The sequence below is a fragment of the Sebastes fasciatus genome, chromosome 1, assembly GCF_043250625.1.
Source record: "Sebastes fasciatus isolate fSebFas1 chromosome 1, fSebFas1.pri, whole genome shotgun sequence".
NCBI classification, from domain to species: Eukaryota; Metazoa; Chordata; class Actinopteri; order Perciformes; family Sebastidae; genus Sebastes; species Sebastes fasciatus.
The window spans coordinates 41,581,357-41,601,076 of record NC_133795.1 but is presented as its reverse complement, the minus strand read 5'-3'; the positions used below and the strand labels follow the sequence as shown (position 1 = coordinate 41,601,076).

The following is a 19,720-nucleotide window of genomic DNA, read 5'->3' as shown; positions in this document are numbered from 1 at the left end:
AGTCGCTCAATTTGACACTGCACTGAAAGACACGTGAGTCACAGTGGATGGTGGTCTTTGCTGCCTGGAGTCGTGGCTAAAAAAGGCTCTGTTGACTCCTCACTGAGGTTCCATATAGAACGTCATTGGGGGGTCTCAGTCAGAAATGGCTCTATAAGCTGTGACAACTGGGGGAAAAGTGCAGCGTCGAATCGGCAGCAAGACAAAGCCTCAAAAAGATGCAGCTAGACTTGCACTTTTGATTGGCAGAAAAAAACAAACAGGCCAGACGGAATATTGCCACCGTGACAGTGGGGGACAGGGTGGGGGAATGGGTGTGGCCTCGGATTTGGAACGTGGCACGCCAAGTGAGGCTTACCGTGACCGCATTGACTGGGACACCTAGTGTCTTGGACTGCTCTCGAGATAGGGCTGTACTTACTCTGGTTTCTCTTCATAACGTACAAGTCTTTCGCCTTTTACTAAAGACTTCCGTGGAGAGGGACACCAATGAGTTAAACCTATTTTTAGCAGGCTTTGCCGTTTGGCTGAGCCTTGTGCATTTGTGAAAGACAAAAAAGCTGTCTTCAGCTAGATTTAGCTGCTTCACCATGAAGGGCTTGGGCGGGGATGCTAAGCAGCAGCCATGGTTTTGCCCAAATAAAAAGTACTGCACCACAACAAGTGACAACTGTGCATGGAGCTGGGGTCGGGCAGCAAACAGTTGGAGGTCATCGCTTCTCGGCCTTTTGGCTAAGATCAAGTGTAGTATCTGTTCTTATCAGTTTAATATCTGATATGTCCTCTATAAGGGGACAACATATTAAACGGATTTTTAGCATCAGGAGCTGAAAAAGGGGCTTGCTCCATTCACTCCACGCATCGACCCGGTATTGCAGTGCCGCTGGGAACGGTGCACCCTTCTCCTACCTTGTGGAAAACCAAATACCAACGCAAACCGAGCGGCAAGTCGCTCAATTTGACACTGCACTGAAAGACACGTGAGTCACAGTGGATGGTGGTCTTTGCTGCCTGGAGTCGTGGCTAAAAAAGGCTCTGTTGACTCCTCACTGAGGTTCCATATAGAACGTCATTGGGGGGTCTCAGTCAGAAATGGCTCTATAAGCTGTGACAACTGGGGGAAAAGTGCAGCGTCGAATCGGCAGCAAGACAAAGCCTCAAAAAGATGCAGCTAGACTTGCACTTTTGATTGGCAGAAAAAAACAAACAGGCCAGACGGAATATTGCCACCGTGACAGTGGGGGACAGGGTGGGGGAATGGGTGTGGCCTCGGATTTGGAACGTGGCACGCCAAGTGAGGCTTACCGTGACCGCATTGACTGGGACACCTAGTGTCTTGGACTGCTCTCGAGATAGGGCTGTACTTACTCTGGTTTCTCTTCATAACGTACAAGTCTTTCGCCTTTTACGAAAGACTTCCATGGAGAGGGACACCAATGAGTTAAACCTATTTTTAGCAGGCTTTGCCGTTTGGCTGAGCCTTGTGCATTTGTGAAAGACAAAAAAGCTGTCTTCAGCTAGATTTAGCTGCTTCACCATGAAGGGCTTGGGCGGGGATGCTAAGCAGCAGCCATGGTTTTGCCCAAATAAAAAGTACTGCACCACAACAAGTGACAACTGTGCATGGAGCTGGGGTCGGGCAGCAAACAGTTGGAGGTCATCGCTTCTCGGCCTTTTGGCTAAGATCAAGTGTAGTATCTGTTCTTATCAGTTTAATATCTGATATGTCCTCTATAAGGGGACAACATATTAAATGGATTTTTAGCATCAGGAGCTGAAAAAGGGGCTTGCTCCATTCACTCCACGCATCGACCCGGTATTGCAGTGCCGCTGGGAACGGTGCACCCTTCTCCTACCTTGTGGAAAACCAAATACCAACGCAAACTGAGCGGCAAGTCGCTCAATTTGACACTGCACTGAAAGACACGTGAGTCACAGTGGATGGTGGTCTTTGCTGCCTGGAGTCGTGGCTAAAAAAGGCTCTGTTGACTCCTCACTGAGGTTCCATATAGAACGTCATTGGGGGGTCTCAGTCAGAAATGGCTCTATAAGCTGTGACAACTGGGGGAAAAGTGCAGCGTCGAATCGGCAGCAAGACAAAGCCTCAAAAAGATGCAGCTAGACTTGCACTTTTGATTGGCAGAAAAAAACAAACAGGCCAGACGGAATATTGCCACCGTGACAGTGGGGGACAGGGTGGGGGAATGGGTGTGGCCTCGGATTTGGAACGTGGCACGCCAAGTGAGGCTTACCGTGACCGCATTGACTGGGACACCTAGTGTCTTGGACTGCTCTCGAGATAGGGCTGTACTTACTCTGGTTTCTCTTCATAACGTACAAGTCTTTCGCCTTTTACTAAAGACTTCCGTGGAGAGGGACACCAATGAGTTAAACCTATTTTTAGCAGGCTTTGCCGTTTGGCTGAGCCTTGTGCATTTGTGAAAGACAAAAAAGCTGTCTTCAGCTAGATTTAGCTGCTTCACCATGAAGGGCTTGGGCGGGGATGCTAAGCAGCAGCCATGGTTTTGCCCAAATAAAAAGTACTGCACCACAACAAGTGACAACTGTGCATGGAGCTGGGGTCGGGCAGCAAACAGTTGGAGGTCATCGCTTCTCGGCCTTTTGGCTAAGATCAAGTGTAGTATCTGTTCTTATCAGTTTAATATCTGATATGTCCTCTATAAGGGGACAACATATTAAACGGATTTTTAGCATCAGGAGCTGAAAAAGGGGCTTGCTCCATTCACTCCACGCATCGACCCGGTATTGCAGTGCCGCTGGGAACGGTGCACCCTTCTCCTACCTTGTGGAAAACCAAATACCAACGCAAACCGAGCGGCAAGTCGCTCAATTTGACACTGCACTGAAAGACACGTGAGTCACAGTGGATGGTGGTCTTTGCTGCCTGGAGTCGTGGCTAAAAAAGGCTCTGTTGACTCCTCACTGAGGTTCCATATAGAACGTCATTGGGGGGTCTCAGTCAGAAATGGCTCTATAAGCCGTGACAACTGGGGGAAAAGTGCAGCGTCGAATCGGCAGCAAGACAAAGCCTCAAAAAGATGCAGCTAGACTTGCACTTTTGATTGGCAGAAGAAAAAAAACAGGCCAGAGGGAATATTGCCACCGTGACAGTGGGGGACAGGGTGGGGGAATGGGTGTGGCCTCGGATTTGGAACGTGGCACGCCAAGTGAGGCTTACCGTGACCGCATTGACTGGGACACCTAGTGTCTTGGACTGCTCTCGAGATAGGGCTGTACTTACTCTGGTTTCTCTTCATAACGTACAAGTCTTTCGCCTTTTACTAAAGACTTCCGTGGAGAGGGACACCAATGAGTTAAACCTATTTTTAGCAGGCTTTGCCGTTTGGCTGAGCCTTGTGCATTTGTGAAAGACAAAAAAGCTGTCTTCAGCTAGATTTAGCTGCTTCACCATGAAGGGCTTGGGCGGGGATGCTAAGCAGCAGCCATGGTTTTGCCCAAATAAAAAGTACTGCACCACAACAAGTGACAACTGTGCATGGAGCTGGGGTCGGGCAGCAAACAGTTGGAGGTCATCGCTTCTCGGCCTTTTGGCTAAGACTGCGATCGCTTCCTGTTGGTGGAAAGCTTTTGCCCTTTTTGTGGTATTGTTTTTTCATCATTTTGGAGGATATTTTCACTTTCTGTGTAATTTATTTCAACTCTGTTTTAGTTGCAATTATTCACACAGGATAACATTGGACCAGAGGTTTCCCCTTACCTGCCCCTGTTGGACCAACATCTCCACCGATCCAAACAGGAGAAGGTAAGTGCTCCTTTAGTTATTATTGTTGGTTTTAGTGGTTTTTTATCTGTTGTCCCTTTAGTCTTGTTTTTAGATATTTTTTAGTGTTTTTTCAGAAGTTTTTAACCTCAAACGTGTGGTGCCTCCACCATGTCGGCCAACCATGCCGGCATCAGGAGGCACCACAGCGTCCGCCTTTTATTTAAAGAAAAGGATGGAAGGCTCCTGGAGATGTCGAGACTCGACTTCTCCAGGAAGCTTATTCAAAAAGTTTTAAATTTTAGGCCTGACGAAATAAATTGTATTGTGACACTTCCGCTTAACAAAGGTTTTGATGTAAGCTTTTGTACTGCAAGTGCACTGAGGGAATTCTGGACACGTTTCGAAAATGTTAAACCCCAGTTTTCCGTTTTTGCTGTTGAGAAACTGACTGACAATGCCTCTAAAATGGTCATTGTCAAAATGTTCAATGAAACAGTGAATGCAGATGACATTTGTTTGTGGCTGGGTAGATATTGCACTGTTAAAGGCCAGGCTACCAAGGTGAGAGATGAGGATGGCATTTGGAATTGCGCTTGGAGGGTCCCCATTCAACAATGGCAGGACCCCCAGGGCTTCCAAGGCCTGAAACATCTGCCATCCATGGTAGTTCTGGGAAACAACAGGGGCTACATCCACTACCAGGGCCAGCCAAAGCTCTGCCGCAAGTGTGGTGAGCATGGGCACCTGGCAGAAGCGTGTCAGCAGATAATGTGCGGAAAGTGCAGAGAAATTGGTCATACTTTTGAGCAGTGTACCAATGGCAGAAAGTGCAACCTTTGTGGAGAAACAAATCACCTCTTCAGAGATTGCCCAAAGTCCTTTGCCAACAAACTAAAAGCAAATAAAAAGAATGAGAAGGAACAAAATGGTGGACAGGAACAACCATTTAGAGAGCTATTCGAAGAGGCTGGGCTGGGAAATTCAAATCTCCCTCCAAATCCTGTGATTGGAGAACAGGGATCAGGTGAGGAGGGAAAAGGGGAGGAGCCTGCAAGTGCCCCACCAATGGAGAGTAGTGGGAAAAAAGAGGCAATGCAGGTAGAGGGCGGAGCTAGTTCAGAACATGAGACAGACAAGTCACAAAGTGATAGCAATGATGCCCCCCTCCCCAATGCCCAGCAGTCCAAGAGGCCTTCATCAGAATTGACTCCTGACTCTCCCGCTGTGTCAGGGAAGAGGGGAAGAGCTGGGCACTCCTCAGACAGTTCCTCTGTGGAGGAGGCCAGAGTCTTCCCCCACAATTCCCCAAATGAGGTCTCTTTTTTAACAATAGCTCTGCAATCAACCCCTAAGGACTCAGAAGCCGATCTAAAGCTGCGTCCAAGGCCAACACCCAGAGTCCAACAGGGAAATGAAGCTCAAACCCTTTTGTCACTTTTTACCCATAAAGTGACTGAAGAGCTGCATTTACATGGAAAAGGCTAATTATTTTTATTTCCTGTGGGGGTCCAAGTGGGAACGTCTGAGGAGAAGCGTGATGAAGAAGTCGAAAGAGAAAGGAGGAAAAGGAGTGCCGGACCTTCATTTGTTTTTAGGGAGCAGATACACGGCCATTCACATCAAAGCTGCTACAACCCCATCCAGAAACCCAAAGACTGCAGCAATGACACAGTTCTGGATGGGGTCCTACCTCAGGAGATTAAAGATTTTACCCACTGATCTTAGAGTACCCGTGTCTTTTAGCCTACCCCCAGCCTATGATTTTATTCAGACATTTTTAAGACATTTTAACCTTGAGCACGAGGAGTTGCAGATTTTAACTAACCACCGCTCTCTGATTTCTGTTGTGCAGGAGAGGGAACCAGTGAGTCCAGTGCGCGGGCTCGCATTCGGCGAGCCCTAAACAGTTTGGCGCAACGTAAACCATTCTGCTCTCCCAAACAGACTCCGGGACCTGTCATGGATGGTGGCTCACGAGATCCTCCCAGTCAGGTCCGTGATGCACTCCCGGGGCATGTCGGCGCACTCAACTTGCCCCCGACCAGGTTGTGGCGCGCCTGAGTCGGTGAGGCATCTGCTCTGGGAGTGCAGCGCTGCCGTGGACCAGTGGGCAATGGCCGGCTCCTTAAAATTCCCGTACTTGCCAGCAAGGGAGGTCCTCACAGCACAGCTGGTGCTGTATGGGGTGAGCCCACAGAAGCAACTACCAGCATCTGACTTTGTCAAACAGTGGCTCACCCTAGCCGCAATCAAAGACGCCATGTGGACCTCCAGAAACTTGCTAGCAAGGAAGCACACGCAGATCCCCCCCCGTGGCTGTGATCCAAATGGCAGTGGCGACGGTCCGGGCGGTCGAAGCTGCACGCGGCATGCCAAGATCAGAGCCACAAAGAAGAATCGCCTCTGTGCCCATTCGGATGAAGGAGCCGGAGCCACACAATAAAAGGTCACGGCAGCAGCGGCCTGACTCTCCGGGTGAGGCAGGTGGGAAGGAGCAACAGGGTGGGGATCTCCTCTGAGCACCACCACAGGATCCCGAGAGAACCAATCTGTTTGGGGGAGCGAAATGAGTCACCCTTGGTAGGGACTCACTCCTCTCCTGCACAGCGATGGAAGAGAGCATTTTAACAACTGCTCTCCATTTTAAAGACCTTTAATATGGACACTTAACACACATGGACATACACAAGATGAAACCTTTAATGTACACTTTAACTGATGACAATTTTATCTGTAATGCCTCCTAATTGAATTGCTTTCATTGGCCAAGATGTTTTTACAGATTGCATTATTTATTGTCTGAATTGTTGTATTTTAAAAGTGTTACTTGTATGTATGTGACGTTTTTTATGAAATGTGTTTGAAATAAGGTGTCAATAAATATTTTCAAAAAAAAAAAAAAAAAAAATCTGTTCTTATCAGTTTAATATCTGATATGTCCTCTATAAGGGGACAACATATTAAACGGATTTTTAGCATCAGGAGCTGAAAAAGGGGCTTGCTCCATTCACTCCACGCGTCGACCCGGTATTGCAGTGCCGCTGGGAACGGTGCACCCTTCTCCTACCTTGTGGAAAACCAAATACCAACGCAAACCGAGCGGCAAGTCGCTCAATTTGACACTGCACTGAAAGACACGTGAGTCACAGTGGATGGTGGTCTTTGCTGCCTGGAGTCGTGGCTAAAAAAGGCTCTGTTGACTCCTCACTGAGGTTCCATATAGAACGTCATTGGGGGGTCTCATTCAGAAATGGCTCTATAAGCCGTGACAACTGGGGGAAAAGTGCAGCGTCGAATCGGCAGCAAGACAAAGCCTCAAAAAGATGTAGCTAGACTTGCACTTTTGATTGGCAGAAGAAAAAAAACAGGCCAGAGGGAATATTGCCACCGTGACAGTGGGGGACAGGGTGGGGGAATGGGTGTGGCCTCGGATTTGGAACGTGGCACGCCAAGTGAGGCTTACCGTGACCGCATTGACTGGGACACCTAGTGTCTTGGACTGCTCTCGAGATAGGGCTGTACTTACTCTGGTTTCTATTCATAACGTACAAGTCTTTCGCCTTTTACTAAAGACTTCCGTGGAGAGGAACACCAATGAGTTAAACCTATTTTTAGCAGGCTTTGCCGTTTGGCTGAGCCTTGTGCATTTGTGAAAGACAAAAAAGCTGTCTTCAGCTAGATTTAGCTGCTTCACCATGAAGGGCTTGGGCGGGGATGCTAAGCAGCAGCCATGGTTTTGCCCAAATAAAATTACTGCACCACAACAAGTGACAAATGTGCATGGAGCTGGGGTCGGGCAGCAAACAGTTGGAGGTCATCGCTTCTCGGCCTTTTGGCTAAGATCAAGTGTAGTATCTGTTCTTATCAGTTTAATATCTGATATGTCCTCTATAAGGGGACAACATATTAAACGGATTTTTAGCATCAGGAGCTGAAAAAGGGGCTTGCTCCATTCACTCCACGCATCGACCCGGTATTGCAGTGCCGCTGGGAACGGTGCACCCTTCTCCTACCTTGTGGAAAACCAAATACCAACGCAAACCGAGCGGCAAGTCGCTCAATTTGACACTGCACTGAAAGACACGTGAGTCACAGTGGATGGTGGTCTTTGCTGCCTGGAGTCGTGGCTAAAAAAGGCTCTGTTGACTCCTCACTGAGGTTCCATATAGAACGTCATTGGGGGGTCTCAGTCAGAAATGGCTCTATAAGCCGTGACAACTGGGGGAAAAGTGCAGCGTCGAATCGGCAGCAAGACAAAGCCTCAAGAAGAGGGCTGTACTTACTCTGGTTTCTCTTCATAACGTACAGGTCTAGTAAATTTGAATGTCCAGAAAACTGGCAGTGTTGCTGGTGTACGTTGTGAAGCTGTGTGTTGAGCAGTGCGAGTTGCATCCAACTCATATTTACCTGGCATTGGATATACAATGATCAAGTATGTTATGAAAATCATTTTTTTTTTAAGTTAAAAACAAATACAGATTAATAGGAGTCTATACAGTATTGGCAATAAACAGACTATTAACAAAATTGCACAAGTGGAAAATGATATTGCACAGTGAGAATTAAATGAAAATCCACCTGAAAATATCAGGTTATTGTCAGTTTGTCAGTTTTTGGTGTGTAAGTGTAAGTGCTCTACTGGGATCAGTGCTGGTTGTGGTCTACTGGGAACACAGATCTGTGATATACTGTATTTTGCGCCAGTAAAGGCTTTTGGGAATGACTATAAACAATGAAAAAAAATCTATTACCATGTAATCAATTTATATATATATATATATATATATATCATCTTTAATAAAATGTCTATTTAGTAAGCATATTATGAGTATATAAGATACATGTATAATAAACTGTAATTGTTTTGTGAGTAATTCATCTTATGTGTGCAAACCAATCCTAAGTTAATAATTGTATTGTAGTGGAGTGTAATATAATATAATAATTGCAGGAGGGTTAATATTAGTGTTCTGAGTCACTTCTGGAAAGCGGCATTGGTTGAACCAGTGAAGATCTGAAACACTTCATGAACCAGTGGGCGGTACGGCCGGGCAGCGAGGCTTCGGATGTCATCAATGACGTCATTGGTCTAAAACGATACAAGCCTCGATACACGCATCGCGGAAAACTTCCTGGATTACTCGACACGCGCTCCGAAGCCTCGGCACAGCACGTAACATCACTAACTGTCAGACAGAGTGCTGTGTCTGAGAATGACCACCCTGTCTCTGACTCATCCAACTCATACTTATCTGGCAGGGGAGATACAATGATCAAGTATGTTGTTCACCCAGGGCGAGGCTCAGCCATTGCACTCCGGTTGTGCTGACCCCTGTGAATTCCCCAAATGTGGGAATCTCAACTGCATAATTTCTGGTAGTGGGGGACTGCGTTCGCGCTCTCCCCTGATCATTATGTCCAAGTTAAATGAAAGGAGTCCTCGGCTGCGATGGACTTAAATGTGCTGCGCAGCATGCTAATATCCAGCTTCCTAGTCAGTGTGATTGCGGCAATGTTCATTCTGAGGCCTTTGGATACTTTTGCAGTATGTCCAGAAAAGTGGCAGTGTTGCTGTGCAGCAGTGACTGGTGTACGTTGTGAACCTGTGTGTTGAGCAATGCCAGTTGCATCCAACTCAAATTTACCTGGCAGGGGAGATACAATGATCAAGTACAGATACAGATACACATACAGAGAGCTTTATTTATCCCCGAAGGGCAATTCAGTTTCTGCAGTCCACCGAAACATATACACACATTCATACTGCACAATCATCATTGACAGAGGGAACACAGTAGGTGGCATATGGGTAGGTGCAGAACAATAAAAGTACAAGATTAAAAATTAAAAATCTTCGCAATAAAAACAATGAATACAAGAATAAAAACGAGACGAGATAAAAGAATAACGGAATAAATAAATAATTAGAATAGAATAAAGTGCCAAGAGTATTTGCACATCGCAAATTGTATTCCAAGAATGTACCTAATGCAAACACAGACAACCGTTATGTGGTTAGTGCAAAATAATTGTACATTCAAAGTAAATAAAACATTTTTTGTTGTCGTTCATTCATGATAGTTACTCTGCGTTCAGCAGTGTAATGGCGGAAGGAATGAATGACTTGGAGTAGCGGTTTGTCTTTCTGTGAGGCGGCAGATAGCGCCGTCCTGAAGGCAGTAGTGTGAACTCACTAGACAGGATTTGGTTGTGATTAATAATGTTTTTGGCCTTCTGGAGGACACGTTTCTCCCAGAGAGAGTTTAAGTTGCTCTGCTGGGCTCCGATGATTTTGGAGCAGACTTTCACAATGTTATTTAGGCAATTCCTGTCCTTCATAGACAAACCGTTAAACCAGCAAATAAATGAAAAGGTTAAAAGGCTCTCAACATATGACAAGTAGACAGTGCACAGGATAGATCTACTCACAACAAAGGAGTTGATTTTCCGCAGCAAATGAATTCTCTGTTGGCTTCGTTTAACAATGGACTCAGTGTTTACATCGAACTTGAGATGAGAGTCAAACACTGTGCCCAGGTACTTATAAGAGTCCACGATGTCAACATCCTCGCCATGAATTATACTCTGAGTGGGATTAATCTTGTTTTTCCTAAAGTCAATCACAAGTTCTTTAGTTTTTGAGACATTAAGATCAAGATAATTTTTGTCACACCACTCGACAAAGGCAGGAAGAGCACAGCCATGATCTGACTCTGCCCCCTGTAGGAGCGACAGGAGTGCAGTGTCGTCTGAAAATTTCACTAATAAGCTGCCCTCCTTAGAAGACCTGCAGCTATCTGTGTACAAAATAAAAAGCAATGGCGAAAGGACGCAGCCTCGCGGAGAACCTGTATTAGAGACCGAGGTATTAGACATAATACCTCGTATGTTATGACAATCATTTTTTATGACAATCATTTTTTTTTAAAGATAAAAACAAATACAGATTAATACCAACCACATTCTTGAAAAGAAGCATTATTTTGAAGAAAAAAAGATTTATGTAACAAATAACCAACTGAGTAGAGATTGTCAACTGTGACTGTATTGTAGTAACACGCTTCAAGTGTCAACCCAAACTAGCCAAATTTTTCAGAATGTGTGACAACATCAAAGGACGATGACATCACATCAAAGGACGATGACATCACTGTAATACATAAAACGATATGTATGAATATTCGAAATGGTATATGAAAAACTAAATTTATTAAATTCTTATGTTGTTCACCCAGGGCGAGGCTCAGCCATTGCACTCCGGTTGTGCTGACCCCTGTGAATTCCCCAAATGTGTGAATCTCAACTGCATAATTTCTGGTAGTGGGGGACTGCGTTCGCGCTCTCCCCTGATCATTATGTCCAATGCAAGGAGTCCTCGGCTGCGATGGACTTAAATGTGCTGCGCAGCATGCTAATATCCAGCTTCCCAGTCAGCGTGATTGTGGCAATGTTCATTTTGAGGCCTTTGGATTCTTTTACAGTATGTCCAGAAAACTGGCTGTGTTGCTGTGCAGCAGTGTCTGGTGTACGCTGTGAAGCTGTGTGTTGAGCAATGCCAGTTGCCCGTGATCCCCATGACAGCAAGAAGTGGGTGTGGTCTTTTGGATGGGACCAAATCATTTGTGTGTACTCCTCTCCGAGGTTGCTCTTTCTTTGTGGAAGAAATGTATTCTAAACCTTCTTCCATTGCTAGCATGCTTGGGTTTAAGGTTTTGTGCTGTTGCTGGGCTGTGTTTTCTTTCTTAGAGGCAGAAACAGCTTGCCAAGGTGAGCTAGTGCTAAAGACACTGAACTCTAGGATTTTGCGCTGTTGCAACTGTCAGCCAGGGTGCTGTGTCTGAGAATGACCACCCTGTCTCTGACTCATCCAACTCATACTTACCTGGCAGGGGAGATACAATGATCAAGTATGTTGTTCACCCAGGGCGAGGCTCAGCCATTGCACTCCGGTTGTGCTGACCCCTGTGAATTCCCCAAATGTGGGAATCTCAACTGCATAATTTCTGGTAGTGGGGGACTGCATTCGCGCTTTCCCCTGATCATTATGTCCAAGTTAAATGAAAGGAGTCCTCGGCTGCGATGGACTTAAATGTGCTGCGCAGCATGCTAATATCCAGCTTCCTAGTCAGTGTGATTGCGGCAATGTTCATTCTGAGGCCTTTGGATACTTTTGCAGTATGTCCAGAAAAGTTGCAGTGTTGCTGTGCAGCAGTGACTGGTGTACGTTGTGAACCTGTGTGTTGAGCAATGCCAGTTGCATCCAACTCAAATTTACCTGGCAGGGGAGATACAATGATCAAGTATTTTATGACAATATTTTTTTTTTAAAGATAAAAACAAATACAGATTAATACCAACCACATTCTTGAAAAGAAGCATTATTTTGAAGAAAAAATGATTTATGTAACAAATAACCAACTGAGTAGATTGTCAACTGTGACTGTATTGTAGTAACACGCTTCAAGTGTCAACCCAAACTAGCCAACTTTTTCAGAATGTGTGACAACATCAAAGGACGATGACATCACATCAAAGGACGATGACATCACTGTAATACATAAAACGATATGTATGAATATTCGAAATGGTATATGAAAAACTAAATTTATTAAATTCTTATGTTGTTCACCCAGGGCGAGGCTCAGCCATTGCACTGTGGTTGTGCTGACTCCTGTGAATTCCCCAAATGTGGGAATCTCAACTGCATAATTTCTGGTAGTGGGGGACTGCATTCGCGCTCTCCCCTGATCATTATGTCCAAGTTAAATGAAAGGAGTCCTCGGCTGCGATGGACTTAAATGTGCTGCGCAGCATGCTAATATCCAGCTTCCCAGTCAGCGTGATTGTGGCAATGTTCATTTTGAGGCCTTTGGATTCTTTTACAGTATGTCCAGAAAACTGGCTGTGTTGCTGTGCAGGGATTTTAAACTTCTGGACTGTTTTAAAATCATGCATCCCAGAGAGGAGGGCTTCACCTGGTTCAGTTGTGACGGCACCAGAGCCTCTCGCATAGATTACATTTTATCACGTGATTGCCCACCAACCGATGCTAGATTGTCACCAGTCTTCTTTTCCGATCACGCAATGCTTTCCTGCACCCTCTCACTCCCATCAGGTGTGACAGCAGGAAGTGGTCTGTGGAAACTCAACTGCTCCCTTTTAGATGATAGGGAGTTAGTTAGCCAGTATAGGGAGCAGTACCAAGAGTGGCAGACCCTTCAAGACCTTTACGATACACGTGCACACTGGTGGGAAATGGTGAAGGGAAGGACCCGGACTTTCTTTAGACAGGTAGGTAAGAGGCAGAAAGATAGGGACGACAGACGCATGTTGGGACTGCAGAAACGACTACAGCGGTATTTTAAATTAAACCAACAAGGGATGGATTTTAATGATGAAGTAAAAGAAATTAAAAGAGAGATGTCAGTTTTAGCAGAATTTAAAAGCAAGGGTGTCATTTTAAAAAGCAAGGAGAGGGAAATAGAGGAGGGAGAGAAGTGCACAAGATACTTTTTTAAGAAAATTGTAAATAAAGGGGGGGGCATTTTAAGTCTTAAAAGAGAAAACGGATGCACAGCAGACACAACAGTAGAAATTAAATTAACAATTGAAAAGTTTTACAGCGAACTGTATGAAAAGAAGCTAGTTGAAAAAGACACCATGGAGGAAGTTTTAAAATTCATCGGAAAAAAAATAGACACCAGTGTGCTTTTAACCCAAGATTTTAACATCTTTGAGTTAAATAATTGTATAAAAAATTTTAAAAAAGGGAAGTCTCCAGGAGAAGATGGGCTTCCCTTGGAATTTTATTTGACTTTTTGGGACATTTTAGCACCTGACTTGCTCGCTGTTTTTATGGATTTTGAAGAACTTGACCGACTTCCTGACAGTTTTAGAGTAGGGATAGTGACTCTCCTTCACAAAGACAAAGACAAGACTGACCTGAAAAATTGGAGACCTATCACTCTTTTAAACGTTGATCGTAAACTTTTTAGTAAACTTTTAGCATCCCGCATGTCTTTGTTTTTAACAGGGCTGATTCACCCGGATCAAGCCTGTGCCGTCCCGGGGAGGAGGATCACCGACAGCCTCGTACTGATCCGAGACACCATCTGTTATGCGAGAGACAGAAACATCCGGCTTCTAGTCCTAAATTTAGATTTTGAGAAAGCCTTTGATCGGGTCTCGCACCAGTACCTTTTCCAGGTACTGCAAAAAATGGGGTTTCCAGGGAGGTTTATAGCATGGGTGGGATTGCTGTACCGGAACATCACCAGCAAATTCATTGTTAACGGGCATCTGACAAAAGCAGTCAATATAAACTGCGGTGTCCGTCAGGGTTGTCCGTTATCTGCCCTCCTCTATGTTATTTGTATAGAACCACTGGCACAGGTCTTGAGAAGGGACAAACGAATCAATGGGGTGGGAGTACCAGGGAGTGGGGGACTCACGACAAAATGTATTTTATATATGGACGACATCAACATTTTATGCACTGACCTTTTATCTGTCAACAGGACGTTGGACTTGACTGACTGGTTTGGACGGGCCTCTGGGTCAAAGCTGAACCGAAGCAAGACCCAAGCCCACTTTTATGGACCTTGGACAGCGACTGAGACGACAGGACTCCCCCTGACTGTGACCCAGACCGACCAAAAGATACTTGGAGTCAAATTCGACAGGGAGGGGGGAGGGAAAACAAATTGGCCAGACATGGTAGGGAAAGTTAGGCAAAAACTGGGGTACTGGAGACTCAGGGGACTGACTTTAGAAGGAAAGGTTTTAATCATCAAAGCAGTGATTTTACCCTTGCTTTTACTGATCAGTTCTGTTTTTATCCCACCTAGAAGAGTGCTTTTAGACTTGGAACGAGCCATGTTTTATTTCCTGTGGGGGTCCAAGTGGGAACGTCTGAGGAGAAGCGTGATGAAGAAGTCGAAAGAGAAAGGAGGAAAAGGAGTGCCGGACCTTCATTTGTTTTTAGGGAGCAGATACACGGCCATTCACATCAAAGCTGCTACAACCCCATCCAGAAACCCAAAGACTGCAGCAATGACACAGTTCTGGATGGGGTCCTACCTCAGGAGATTAAAGATTTTACCCACTGATCTTAGAGTACCCGTGTCTTTTAGCCTACTCCCAGCCTATGATTTTATTCAGACATTTTTAAGACATTTTAACCTTGAGCACGAGGAGTTGCAGATTTTAACTAACCACCGCTCTCTGATTTCTGTTGTGCAGGAGAGGGAACCAGTGAGTCCAGTGCGCGGGCTCGCATTCGGCGAGCCCTAAACAGTTTGGTGCAAAGTAAACCATTCTGCTCTCCCAAACAGACTCCGGGACCTGTCATGGATGGTGGCTCACGAGATCCTCCCAGTCAGGTCCGTGATGCACTCCCGGGGCATGTCGGCGCACTCAACTTGCCCCCGACCAGGTTGTGGCGCGCCTGAGTCGGTGAGGCATCTGCTCTGGGAGTGCAGCGCTGCCGTGGACCAGTGGGCAATGGCCGGCTCCTTAAAATTCCCGTACTTGCCAGCAAGGGAGGTCCTCACAGCACAGCTGGTGCTGTATGGGGTGAGCCCACAGAAGCAACTACCAGCATCTGACTTTGTCAAACAGTGGCTCACCCTAGCCGCAATCAAAGACGCCATGTGGACCTCCAGAAACTTGCTAGCAAGGAAGCACACGCAGATCCCCCCCCGTGGCTGTGATCCAAATGGCAGTGGCGACGGTCCGGGCGGTCGAAGCTGCACGCGGCATGCCAAGATCAGAGCCACAAAGAAGAATCGCCTCTGTGCCCATTCGGATGAAGGAGCCGGAGCCACACAATAAAAGGTCACGGCAGCAGCGGCCTGACTCTCCGGGTGAGGCAGGTGGGAAGGAGCAACAGGGTGGGGATCTCCTCTGAGCACCACCACAGGATCCCGAGAGAACCAATCTGTTTGGGGGAGCGAAATGAGTCACCCTTGGTAGGGACTCACTCCTCTCCTGCACAGCGATGGAAGAGAGCATTTTAACAACTGCTCTCCATTTTAAAGACCTTTAATATGGACACTTAACACACATGGACATACACAAGATGAAACCTTTAATGTACACTTTAACTGATGACAATTTTATCTGTAATGCCTCCTAATTGAATTGCTTTCATTGGCCAAGATGTTTTTACAGATTGCATTATTTATTGTCTGAATTGTTGTATTTTAAAAGTGTTACTTGTATGTATGTGACGTTTTTTATGAAATGTGTTTGAAATAAGGTGTCAATAAATATTTTCAAAAAAAAAAAAAAAAAAAAAAATCTGTTCTTATCAGTTTAATATCTGATATGTCCTCTATAAGGGGACAACATATTAAACGGATTTTTAGCATCAGGAGCTGAAAAAGGGGCTTGCTCCATTCACTCCACGCATCGACCCGGTATTGCAGTGCCGCTGGGAACGGTGCACCCTTCTCCTACCTTGTGGAAAACCAAATACCAACGCAAACCGAGCGGCAAGTCGCTCAATTTGACACTGCACTGAAAGACACGTGAGTCACAGTGGATGGTGGTCTTTGCTGCCTGGAGTCGTGGCTAAAAAAGGCTCTGTTGACTCCTCACTGAGGTTCCATATAGAACGTCATTGGGGGGTCTCAGTCAGAAATGGCTCTATAAGCCGTGACAACTGGGGGAAAAGTGCAGCGTCGAATCGGCAGCAAGACAAAGCCTCAAAAAGATGCAGCTAGACTTGCACTTTTGATTGGCAGAAGAAAAAAAACAGGCCAGAGGGAATATTGCCACCGTGACAATGTGGGTCTGGGTGGGGGAATGGGTGTGGCCTCGGATTTGGAACGTGGCACGCCAAGTGAGGCTTACCGTGACCGCATTGACTGGGACACCTAGTGTCTTGGACTGCTCTCGAGATAGGGCTTTACTTACTCTGGTTTCTCTTCATAACGTACAAGTCTTTCGCCTTTTACTAAAGACTTCTGTGGAGAGGGACACCAATGAGTTAAACCTATTTTTAGCAGGCTTTGCCGTTTGGCTGAGCCTTGTGCATTTGTGAAAGACAAAAAAGCTGTCTTCAGCTAGATTTAGCTGCTTCACCATGAAGGGCTTGGGCGGGGATGCTAAGCAGCAGCCATGGTTTTGCCCAAATAAAAAGTACTGCACCACAACAAGTGACAACTGTGCATGGAGCTGGGGTCGGGCAGCAAACAGTTGGAGGTCATCGCTTCTCGGCCTTTTGGCTAAGACTGCGATCGCTTCCTGTTGGTGGAAAGCTTTTGCCCTTTTTGTGGTATTGTTTTTTCATCATTTTGGAGGATATTTTCACTTTCTGTGTAATTTATTTCAACTCTGTTTTAGTTGCAATTATTCACACAGGATAACATTGGACCAGAGGTTTCCCCTTACCTGCCCCTGTTGGACCAACATCTCCACCGATCCAAACAGGAGAAGGTAAGTGCTCCTTTAGTTATTATTGTTGGTTTTAGTGGTTTTTTATCTGTTGTCCCTTTAGTCTTGTTTTTAGATATTTTTTAGTGTTTTTTCAGAAGTTTTTAACCTCAAACGTGTGGTGCCTCCACCATGTCGGCCAACCATGCCGGCATCAGGAGGCACCACAGCGTCCGCCTTTTATTTAAAGAAAAGGATGGAAGGCTCCTGGAGATGTCGAGACTCGACTTCTCCAGGAAGCTTATTCAAAAAGTTTTAAATTTTAGGCCTGACGAAATAAATTGTATTGTGACACTTCCGCTTAACAAAGGTTTTGATGTAAGCTTTTGTACTGCAAGTGCACTGAGGGAATTCTGGACACGTTTCGAAAATGTTAAACCCCAGTTTTCCGTTTTTGCTGTTGAGAAACTGACTGACAATGCCTCTAAAATGGTCATTGTCAAAATGTTCAATGAAACAGTGAATGCAGATGACATTTGTTTGTGGCTGGGTAGATATTGCACTGTTAAAGGCCAGGCTACCAAGGTGAGAGATGAGGATGGCATTTGGAATTGCGCTTGGAGGGTCCCCATTCAACAATGGCAGGACCCCCAGGGCTTCCAAGGCCTGAAACATCTGCCATCCATGGTAGTTCTGGGAAACAACAGGGGCTACATCCACTACCAGGGCCAGCCAAAGCTCTGCCGCAAGTGTGGTGAGCATGGGCACCTGGCAGAAGCGTGTCAGCAGATAATGTGCGGAAAGTGCAGAGAAATTGGTCATACTTTTGAGCAGTGTACCAATGGCAGAAAGTGCAACCTTTGTGGAGAAACAAATCACCTCTTCAGAGATTGCCCAAAGTCCTTTGCCAACAAACTAAAAGCAAATAAAAAGAATGAGAAGGAACAAAATGGTGGACAGGAACAACCATTTAGAGAGCTATTCGAAGAGGCTGGGCTGGGAAATTCAAATCTCCCTCCAAATCCTGTGATTGGAGAACAGGGATCAGGTGAGGAGGGAAAAGGGGAGGAGCCTGCAAGTGCCCCACCAATGGAGAGTAGTGGGAAAAAAGAGGCAATGCAGGTAGAGGGCGGAGCTAGTTCAGAACATGAGACAGACAAGTCACAAAGTGATAGCAATGATGCCCCCCTCCCCAATGCCCAGCAGTCCAAGAGGCCTTCATCAGAATTGACTCCTGACTCTCCTGCTGTGTCAGGGAAGAGGGGAAGAGCTGGGCACTCCTCAGACAGTTCCTCTGTGGAGGAGGCCAGAGTCTTCCCCCACAATTCCCCAAATGAGGTCTCTTTTTTAACAATAGCTCTGCAATCAACCCCTAAGGACTCAGAAGCCGATCTAAAGCTGCGTCCAAGGCCAACACCCAGAGTCCAACAGGGAAATGAAGCTCAAACCCTTTTGTCACTTTTTACCCATAAAGTGACTGAAGAGCTGCATTTACATGGAAAAGGCTAATTATTTTTATTTCCTGTGGGGGTCCAAGTGGGAACGTCTGAGGAGAAGCGTGATGAAGAAGTCGAAAGAGAAAGGAGGAAAAGGAGTGCCGGACCTTCATTTGTTTTTAGGGAGCAGATACACGGCCATTCACATCAAAGCTGCTACAACCCCATCCAGAAACCCAAAGACTGCAGCAATGACACAGTTCTGGATGGGGTCCTACCTCAGGAGATTAAAGATTTTACCCACTGATCTTAGAGTACCCGTGTCTTTTAGCCTACTCCCAGCCTATGATTTTATTCAGACATTTTTAAGACATTTTAACCTTGAGCACGAGGAGTTGCAGATTTTAACTAACCACCGCTCTCTGATTTCTGTTGTGCAGGAGAGGGAACCAGTGAGTCCAGTGCGCGGGCTCGCATTCGGCGAGCCCTAAACAGTTTGGTGCAAAGTAAACCATTCTGCTCTCCCAAACAGACTCCGGGACCTGTCATGGATGGTGGCTCACGAGATCCTCCCAGTCAGGTCCGTGATGCACTCCCGGGGCATGTCGGCGCACTCAACTTGCCCCCGACCAGGTTGTGGCGCGCCTGAGTCGGTGAGGCATCTGCTCTGGGAGTGCAGCGCTGCCGTGGACCAGTGGGCAATGGCCGGCTCCTTAAAATTCCCGTACTTGCCAGCAAGGGAGGTCCTCACAGCACAGCTGGTGCTGTATGGGGTGAGCCCACAGAAGCAACTACCAGCATCTGACTTTGTCAAACAGTGGCTCACCCTAGCCGCAATCAAAGACGCCATGTGGACCTCCAGAAACTTGCTAGCAAGGAAGCACACGCAGATCCCCCCCCGTGGCTGTGATCCAAATGGCAGTGGCGACGGTCCGGGCGGTCGAAGCTGCACGCGGCATGCCAAGATCAGAGCCACAAAGAAGAATCGCCTCTGTGCCCATTCGGATGAAGGAGCCGGAGCCACACAATAAAAGGTCACGGCAGCAGCGGCCTGACTCTCCGGGTGAGGCAGGTGGGAAGGAGCAACAGGGTGGGGATCTCCTCTGAGCACCACCACAGGATCCCGAGAGAACCAATCTGTTTGGGGGAGCGAAATGAGTCA

The 19,720-nt window shown here is 46.3% G+C and overlaps 2 long non-coding RNA genes, 14 other non-coding genes and 2 pseudogenes across 16 annotated transcripts; all 18 read left to right on the top strand.

Annotated features, from left to right (window-relative positions):
• Positions 1–417: 417 nt before the first annotated feature.
• On the top strand, positions 418–534 carry LOC141779805 (U5 spliceosomal RNA). The gene has a single exon (XR_012596438.1). It is a non-coding gene; the product is annotated as a U5 spliceosomal RNA (small nuclear RNA).
• A 178-nt stretch (positions 535–712) lies between these two features.
• Positions 713–903, top strand: LOC141779265 (U2 spliceosomal RNA). Its single transcript, XR_012596245.1, has one exon. It is a non-coding gene; the product is annotated as a U2 spliceosomal RNA (small nuclear RNA).
• A 461-nt stretch (positions 904–1,364) lies between these two features.
• On the top strand, positions 1,365–1,481 carry LOC141780464 (U5 spliceosomal RNA). The gene has a single exon (XR_012596664.1). It is a non-coding gene; the product is annotated as a U5 spliceosomal RNA (small nuclear RNA).
• Positions 1,482–1,659: 178 nt separating this feature from the next.
• On the top strand, positions 1,660–1,850 carry LOC141779113 (U2 spliceosomal RNA). Its single transcript, XR_012596201.1, has one exon. It is a non-coding gene; the product is annotated as a U2 spliceosomal RNA (small nuclear RNA).
• A 461-nt stretch (positions 1,851–2,311) lies between these two features.
• Positions 2,312–2,428, top strand: LOC141779801 (U5 spliceosomal RNA). Its single transcript, XR_012596436.1, has one exon. It is a non-coding gene; the product is annotated as a U5 spliceosomal RNA (small nuclear RNA).
• A 178-nt stretch (positions 2,429–2,606) lies between these two features.
• Positions 2,607–2,797, top strand: LOC141779259 (U2 spliceosomal RNA). Its single transcript, XR_012596244.1, has one exon. It is a non-coding gene; the product is annotated as a U2 spliceosomal RNA (small nuclear RNA).
• A 461-nt stretch (positions 2,798–3,258) lies between these two features.
• LOC141779798 (U5 spliceosomal RNA) lies at positions 3,259–3,375 on the top strand. Its single transcript, XR_012596435.1, has one exon. It is a non-coding gene; the product is annotated as a U5 spliceosomal RNA (small nuclear RNA).
• Positions 3,376–3,451: 76 nt separating this feature from the next.
• Positions 3,452–4,656, top strand: LOC141775752 (uncharacterized). Its single transcript, XR_012595674.1, has 2 exons — positions 3,452–3,623; positions 3,710–4,656. It is a non-coding gene; the product is annotated as an uncharacterized LOC141775752 (long non-coding RNA).
• Positions 4,657–6,623: 1,967 nt separating this feature from the next.
• On the top strand, positions 6,624–6,806 carry LOC141779712 (U2 spliceosomal RNA). The gene has a single exon (XR_012596403.1). It is a non-coding gene; the product is annotated as a U2 spliceosomal RNA (small nuclear RNA).
• A 461-nt stretch (positions 6,807–7,267) lies between these two features.
• Positions 7,268–7,384, top strand: LOC141780187 (U5 spliceosomal RNA). Its single transcript, XR_012596579.1, has one exon. It is a non-coding gene; the product is annotated as a U5 spliceosomal RNA (small nuclear RNA).
• Positions 7,385–7,561: 177 nt separating this feature from the next.
• On the top strand, positions 7,562–7,752 carry LOC141779253 (U2 spliceosomal RNA). The gene has a single exon (XR_012596241.1). It is a non-coding gene; the product is annotated as a U2 spliceosomal RNA (small nuclear RNA).
• A 1,237-nt stretch (positions 7,753–8,989) lies between these two features.
• LOC141780265 (U1 spliceosomal RNA) lies at positions 8,990–9,153 on the top strand. Its single transcript, XR_012596600.1, has one exon. It is a non-coding gene; the product is annotated as a U1 spliceosomal RNA (small nuclear RNA).
• Positions 9,154–10,959: 1,806 nt separating this feature from the next.
• On the top strand, positions 10,960–11,094 carry LOC141778888 (U1 spliceosomal RNA; annotated as a pseudogene).
• Positions 11,095–11,619: 525 nt separating this feature from the next.
• LOC141780533 (U1 spliceosomal RNA) lies at positions 11,620–11,783 on the top strand. The gene has a single exon (XR_012596688.1). It is a non-coding gene; the product is annotated as a U1 spliceosomal RNA (small nuclear RNA).
• Positions 11,784–12,357: 574 nt separating this feature from the next.
• On the top strand, positions 12,358–12,492 carry LOC141778955 (U1 spliceosomal RNA; annotated as a pseudogene).
• Positions 12,493–16,010: 3,518 nt separating this feature from the next.
• On the top strand, positions 16,011–16,198 carry LOC141779698 (U2 spliceosomal RNA). The gene has a single exon (XR_012596401.1). It is a non-coding gene; the product is annotated as a U2 spliceosomal RNA (small nuclear RNA).
• A 461-nt stretch (positions 16,199–16,659) lies between these two features.
• On the top strand, positions 16,660–16,776 carry LOC141780399 (U5 spliceosomal RNA). The gene has a single exon (XR_012596645.1). It is a non-coding gene; the product is annotated as a U5 spliceosomal RNA (small nuclear RNA).
• A 76-nt stretch (positions 16,777–16,852) lies between these two features.
• On the top strand, positions 16,853–18,057 carry LOC141778083 (uncharacterized). Its single transcript, XR_012596007.1, has 2 exons — positions 16,853–17,024; positions 17,111–18,057. It is a non-coding gene; the product is annotated as an uncharacterized LOC141778083 (long non-coding RNA).
• The last annotated feature ends 1,663 nt before the right edge of the window (positions 18,058–19,720 follow it).